The sequence below is a fragment of the Centruroides sculpturatus genome, unplaced genomic scaffold (assembly GCF_000671375.1).
Source record: "Centruroides sculpturatus isolate CEXI.00-Female unplaced genomic scaffold, Cexi_2.0 scaffold1226, whole genome shotgun sequence".
Lineage (NCBI taxonomy): Eukaryota > Metazoa > Arthropoda > Arachnida > Scorpiones > Buthidae > Centruroides > Centruroides sculpturatus.
This window is the reverse complement of record NW_019385844.1, coordinates 186,262-192,803: the sequence shown is the minus strand read 5'-3', so window position 1 is coordinate 192,803 and position 6,542 is coordinate 186,262. Positions and strand designations below refer to the sequence as shown.

Sequence of the window (6,542 nt, the reverse complement as noted above, 5' to 3'; positions counted from 1 at the left end):
TATCTTCATTAGGACCGACCTTATTTCAGATACTACACATGACCCCCTTTATCTCCTCTTCTCTTCAAAATTTAATCACTAAAATTTATCAGTTTCGATTCCCCTGATACATAAAATCGCCCTGTCAAATTTTGGAAACTTTCGACAGAAAACACAGGAGTAATTAAGCTTCAAATAGGATGAACAATATCGTGACCACGCGCACAAACTAACATCCATACGTATAGATTAAAAAACGCGTTTTTTTTTTGTTTTTTTTTCTCGACGTTTCGAGGTTCCTGGAGTCCAAAAATGTAAAAATCTGGTGGGGTCATTTTTTAACTGATTGTCATACTTGCCCTCTGTTATAGCCTATTTAACAGAACCACCGGGAAAGTAAAACTCACTTCTGTGTTTAAAACAGTTTGTCTATTAAATATACAATCCTCTATGAATATTTTTAATTTTTAGTTTACCTTTCTTTTCATTAAAATTTTGCGTATTTTTACGTTGGTGTTTCTTTTATTTAATATTCACTTATTAAAATATTGATAGATAAATATGCTTTTACTTTTTATATATAAAAACATACATTGAATACACATAATCATCTAAATATATTCCATATTCCATGTTATATAGAAAAAAATATATTGATACATTATATCCAATGTGTTTGACCACTAAAAATTCGTTTTATTGAATATTCGTACAGTAAAATGTAAGCATGTACTTTCTAGAAATATTATTCGAGAAATTATAGTAAACTTATTCTGAAAGCAATTATGAAAGAATTATTTTAAAAAAACAATTCTTGCAGCTATGGATGGTAACTTTTGCAACAATTCTACTCTTTGGATTCATTCTGTATTTAGAAATAAAATTTGATCGTAACGAAGCTGGAAGTTTAAAGTCACCCATAAAAATTTACTGGTTTATATTTGCAACTGTGGTGTATCAAGGTGAGACTATGAGTTTTATTCTTTATTATGTTTTTATTTAGCTAAAATATTCAGCGAAGACAATTTGTTAGGTTCTAACCTCAAGGGCATCATTGGATTTTCGTCCAGGCTTTCGATAGGCGTTTGGTTACTTTCTGTTGTGGTTCTAGTTTATAGTTACACGGGGGCTTTGATGTCTTTCTTGACTTCTCCAGCCTACGAAAGCATTCCTTCTACATTTCACGAATTAGCTCATGCCGTACAAAAAGAAAAATATACTTGCGGGCTTTTCGTTAATGCAGGAATATTCATAATGGTTCGTACAATTTTGTCAATAGTAAAAATTCAGGTGTATGAAATTAAATATATTCATTACTGGAATTTTCTTAACAATAATTTTTTATAGTTTTAATTAATAAATTTTTACTGTAGGGAAGTAAGACTGGACCGGCAAAGATTCTGGAAGATCACATTACTTTAAATAACAATCTTTTCTCCGAAGAGGTGGTGATAAACAAGCTTCTAAACGAGCGATTTGCATTAATGTGTGATCGCAGATGTTTATCCGACGTAATTAAGAAATATGAACTTAAGAATGTGGCAATATCGAAGGATTCGTTATTCACATTTTCGGAATCGTACGTAACAAGAAAAGGATTTCCGTTTAATAAAAATATCGATAAAGTGTGAGAAACTCGTCTCTAATACACATTTTAATTATATAATTTAAATAAATATATTTAGATTTCTAATATTTTCGTTATATTTTTAATATATAGAACGTCCACATTATTTGAATCCGGAATTACTCGAGTACTCGACAACGCTGGAAATGATCGGTTGGATAAAGATTCGACTCCACTGACCTTAGAAGATTTTATAAGTCCTATAGCTCTACTGTTTTGTGGCTATGTTTTGTCTACACTTTGTTTCTGTGTGGAAATTATATTTGGTAAAGTGCATCGCAAAAATACTGTTAAAATTTAACCAAATATATTTGTCTGTTCGACAAGTACAATATCTTCTTATTGTTACATTAAAGTCCATCTGCGTAGATTTAAAAAATTCTGAATAATCTAATATAGCTAACAGCTTTAATAATTCAATTTATTCACTTAAATTAGATATTTTCACAGAATTAACTTTGATGTTCAAAAATTAAATAAATAAAAACATATTGCGTAGCTAATTGCATTCTCTTCTGTATTTTTTCTATTTTGTTAACAATAATTTTCTAACATTTACACTACTTTAAATGGTAGTGTTAAATGTTTTAACATTACGCTGTATCACCGTTGTCTTATCTTCATATAAACGTGAAATATGATATTATTGAAATACTTATTTTTAAAAACTACACACTTTTGGTTTTATAGCTAATCCTGTTCTATTTTGCTTACTTTAAGTTGTTCATTCGATATCAGATGGCGTCACGTGGGTTTTAAATTTTGCCGGAAAAGTTAAAAAACTCCTTATTGGATTTCTTTCTACACGCTTTTGGAAGCAATGAAACATAAAATGAAATCTACTAAATTTTAATTCAAATAGAATAGAAAAATCTGCATGAAAACAAAAACAAACCTGGATATTTTGGAGATTTTATCATCTATTGTTGTCTAATTTACGATCAAGATAGACTTATTCTGAAATTAGAAATTTTTACACTTGGTTTCAGGTGTCCATGTCAACTCGATAAGCTTGTTCAGAAACTTTCAGTTCACTGTTTGATGCTTTCTACAATTAAGTTCAAAAATATGGAAGAAAAGACTATTTATAATTCATAATTTCTAGTTTTACATTTTAGTTTTCACTAAAAGCCGAATATTAATTTTATGTTTACTTTGTATCATGTATTTTGGTTTATGTATTCCTAGTGTTATACACCCATAGGGGTGGTGATCTTATTCTAATAAAAAACAAGAGAGAGAAACCACCACACGACCTTTCTCCCATGACAAAAAATGTGTAGAGCGTGAATCTGCTAGCGTTTTTACTCTATCACGTTACACGAGACAACAAGCGTTCTTAATAGAAACCGCCAAATTGAAGCCAAATTCAAAACGCCACCACTCAATAAAATCAAAAAATAAAAATAAGAATATTACGAAAGACGATCTCTATTATCCCCTAACCCTGAGTAAAAAATCGTAAGAAATCCTTGACCCCACCCACCCCAAAATACCTTACGTAATTTATGGACAGCCCTTTACTCTCGAGAATGGAGTTAGATAGATCCGGTTTAATGTATACCCGGTTTCTTCTGGTTTGGTTGAATTTATAATAATATAAAATATTCGACATTATAAATTATTTAAAGTAATTAAATTAATAAGAATGTGAGATTATTATATACCTGAGTCGAATCATATTTATTGTTTATCTTCAACTATTTGTCAAAATCACACGCAATTATTCTGGAATAGCTTAGTATACGTTGTTAATCGTCACATATAGGTTCACGTATTATACTATGTCTCAATATATAGCTCATATAAACAATTGATGTAACGTATAATTTTTGTTACGTTCTTCAATCGATTTGACAATTTAAGTGAAAAATACATTTAAGGAATTTTAATGACAATTAGAAAACCTTTTCTGAATCACTTAAGGATTTTCAGATAAATTTCACAAGGAATANAGATTTTTCTTTTTCAAAGGCACGACGTTTCTCTTCCAATTCTTTATGTTCTTTTTCCAAATTTACATTTAATTGTTCAATATGTCGTTGTAGCTCTGCCTCTGAATCTTTTAATTTTTGAAGTTTTTCTTTTACTTTGAATTCAAATACATTTTCCATTTCTTTTACCTTATGTTTTAAATTTTTATCATTGTTTCTTTTCTCTTCTTTCATTTGTGCCAATGGATTCTTATTAGATATTCTTACTGATTTGCCATCACTGACACTAGCTAATTTTTTACTTCTAAACTTTTCATAATGAATTTTTCCTGTAACTTCCATTAAGTCATGCATGTGTGTCCTTAATAAGAGATTCCTCACTGTAAGTGAATCACAATGATCTGAATTGTCAACTTCAGCAATTCCCCAAGGATATTTTCTACCCCTTATTTGTTTACCAGTTGCATTTATCAGTGCATTACTTCCTATAATTGCAAAAGGAACTTTTTGCTTAATAATTTTGTGTGTTTTTTTGTCATCATCATTATCACATGATGGAAAAACATAAATTTTAATCTTATGTTTTGCCAACTGTCCTAAAATAGTCCTCTTACAGAGTTCACATTCTTCTAGTGTCATTGTATCAGCTTTGGCAATAAGAGGAATAATATTTACTTTGTCATGTAATTGTTTTAAAAATTCTATATCAAGAAGTTTCAATCTATATACTGATGGTGAAATAAAATACAAACAACAATGTACTCGTCTATCAGAAATGTAACTTTGTTGCACATTTGATTCAGCTTCTAAATAATCTTCATATCTTTGATTTATGTATTCAAGTATTGGCTTCCAACATTCTGAATTATCTACAGCATCTCCAAATCCAGGAGTGTCTACAATTGTCAATGTTAATTTTACACCATTCTCTGAAAGAAGCATCCTAGTTGTTTCTACTTCTAATGTTTTCTTTGTTCTTAGAGTTGGTCCTGGATATTCATTTGAATATATATCTGTTAAAAACAATGTATTGAGGAAAGTGGATTTTCCTAAACCTGATTCACCCACAACCATTATTGTAAATTCAAATCCTTGTCGAGTTGCTCTACGATAAATTTGATTAGGTAGATTAGCAAAACCAACATAATCTAAATCTTTGCCACCAGTTTTTTCAGGTTCTTTTTGAGNCTAATATTTTATCAATTAATTAAAAATAATGAACTAAAAGCAATTAAAAACTTAAGAGAAAGAGAAAGACATGTCTGCTGATTTAATTAAATAAAATTCAATTCTTCTACTCGATGAAACTTTATCTGCAGAAACATAAACAAGTTTTAAAATAAATAATGTAAACATACAAATGAATTGCTTTTAACGTAAATTTAATTTATGAATAATATTCAAATTTTTGTTTTCCTGGAAATTATATAGAACAGGAGAAATTATGGCAATCGATTAAAAATTACCTTCAAGATTTTTATATTTTTGGACCAGGAGAATACGAAATATCGACAAACAGAAAAAATTGGTGGAGTATTTTTTGTATGTACTCGTATGTATGGTCCATAGCATGTTTGTACGGCACAATTTCGTATATTCACTTTCAAGCTTACGTCATGCCACTTTTCATGAAATGTTCTAAAATTTTGCCAGAAGTTTATGTACTAAAGGGATTGTTGCTGTTAAATTTTGGTGATAAAAGATCAAAGAGTTGAGAGATAGAGGGCCCACATGTAATAACTTGTTGGAAATCAGACTCAAGAAAGATTTTACTCCTTACTAGCATTTGCAATTTTTTTTTATAAAACGTATCTCTACCTTCAAAATTAAGCTTTATGACAGTTTATAATATAACTAGTAGGTGAGCCCGTCGTTGCCCGGGAAACAATAACAATAGAAATTAAGATTATTAGATTATTTCATACTTCTAAATCTTTTATTATATTACTAGCTGTTACCCGCGGCTTCACCCGCGCGAATTTTGCAATTTGATAGAAATAACTCTGACTCGGAACTTCACTAATATTTACACTTAGTTCACTAAAGTTATTACATTTTAATTATATTTAGCTGTCATGAAATTATATGAAATTTACTTTCATAATTTTCATTCAAATAATGAAATTTGCATAACTATGACTTTATTATAATATTATAAAACAATTTTGTCGTTATAAGATGATATCAGAAAATATTGTATATATTTAACATAAAACGAAACGAAATTTCATTTAATAAAGCCTTATGCGTAAAAGTGTAATTTACTTAATTACTACATTAAATTTGTAATTGAATAAACGAGCAAACGAGTCTTTAATACAAATTTAGCTTTTATCAATTAATTATAATTTTACTAATCTCTTCTTAAATTTTAATTACGTTGAATGTGCTACTAATTATTTTTTTTTAAATAATAAGATATTTTAACAATCTTATATTAAAAGATTGAACAATTAAAATATTGAACAATAGATATTGTTAGTTTAATTTAATTTCGAAAGTTTAATCATCATTCATTGTACCCGATGTTAATGAAGTGTAATAGTGCCTAAAATCGACTTATAATTCGAAATATATGTTAAAAATATAACAATAGATATTATCCAGCGAGGTTTTAATTGGTGTGAGTAAATAAATGATCTTTTACAGTCAAAAATATCTTTATTAATTTTAATTAAAGCGCTTTCGATAAAGAATTACATATATAAAAGAATGTTTGGCCTAATTTTATCGAATGCAATTGTCATATGAAATATGCTAATGACCTGTCATGTAAGCGACAAGAAGTAGTGTTTATATTTAATTTGACAGGTAAATTGTGGCGTGGTTTATTGGCCTCATTCGTGTTTAGTGCTATAAAAGCAAGTCCGAATTGCAGGAAATTCACTTCTCTGCTATTCTCTAGAGAACTTCATTCGAGAAAACATGAGCAAGTTATATTTTTCCTTTTTTATCGGTAAGTGTTTCCTAATTTTTTTAAAAATTATAATAAAGGAAACTAT

At 28.7% G+C, this 6,542-nt stretch overlaps 1 pseudogene; it reads right to left on the bottom strand.

Annotated features, from left to right (window-relative positions):
* Nucleotides 1-3,537: 3,537 nt before the first annotated feature.
* Nucleotides 3,538-4,704, bottom strand: LOC111642465 (annotated as a pseudogene).
* Nucleotides 4,705-6,542: the final 1,838 nt, after the last annotated feature.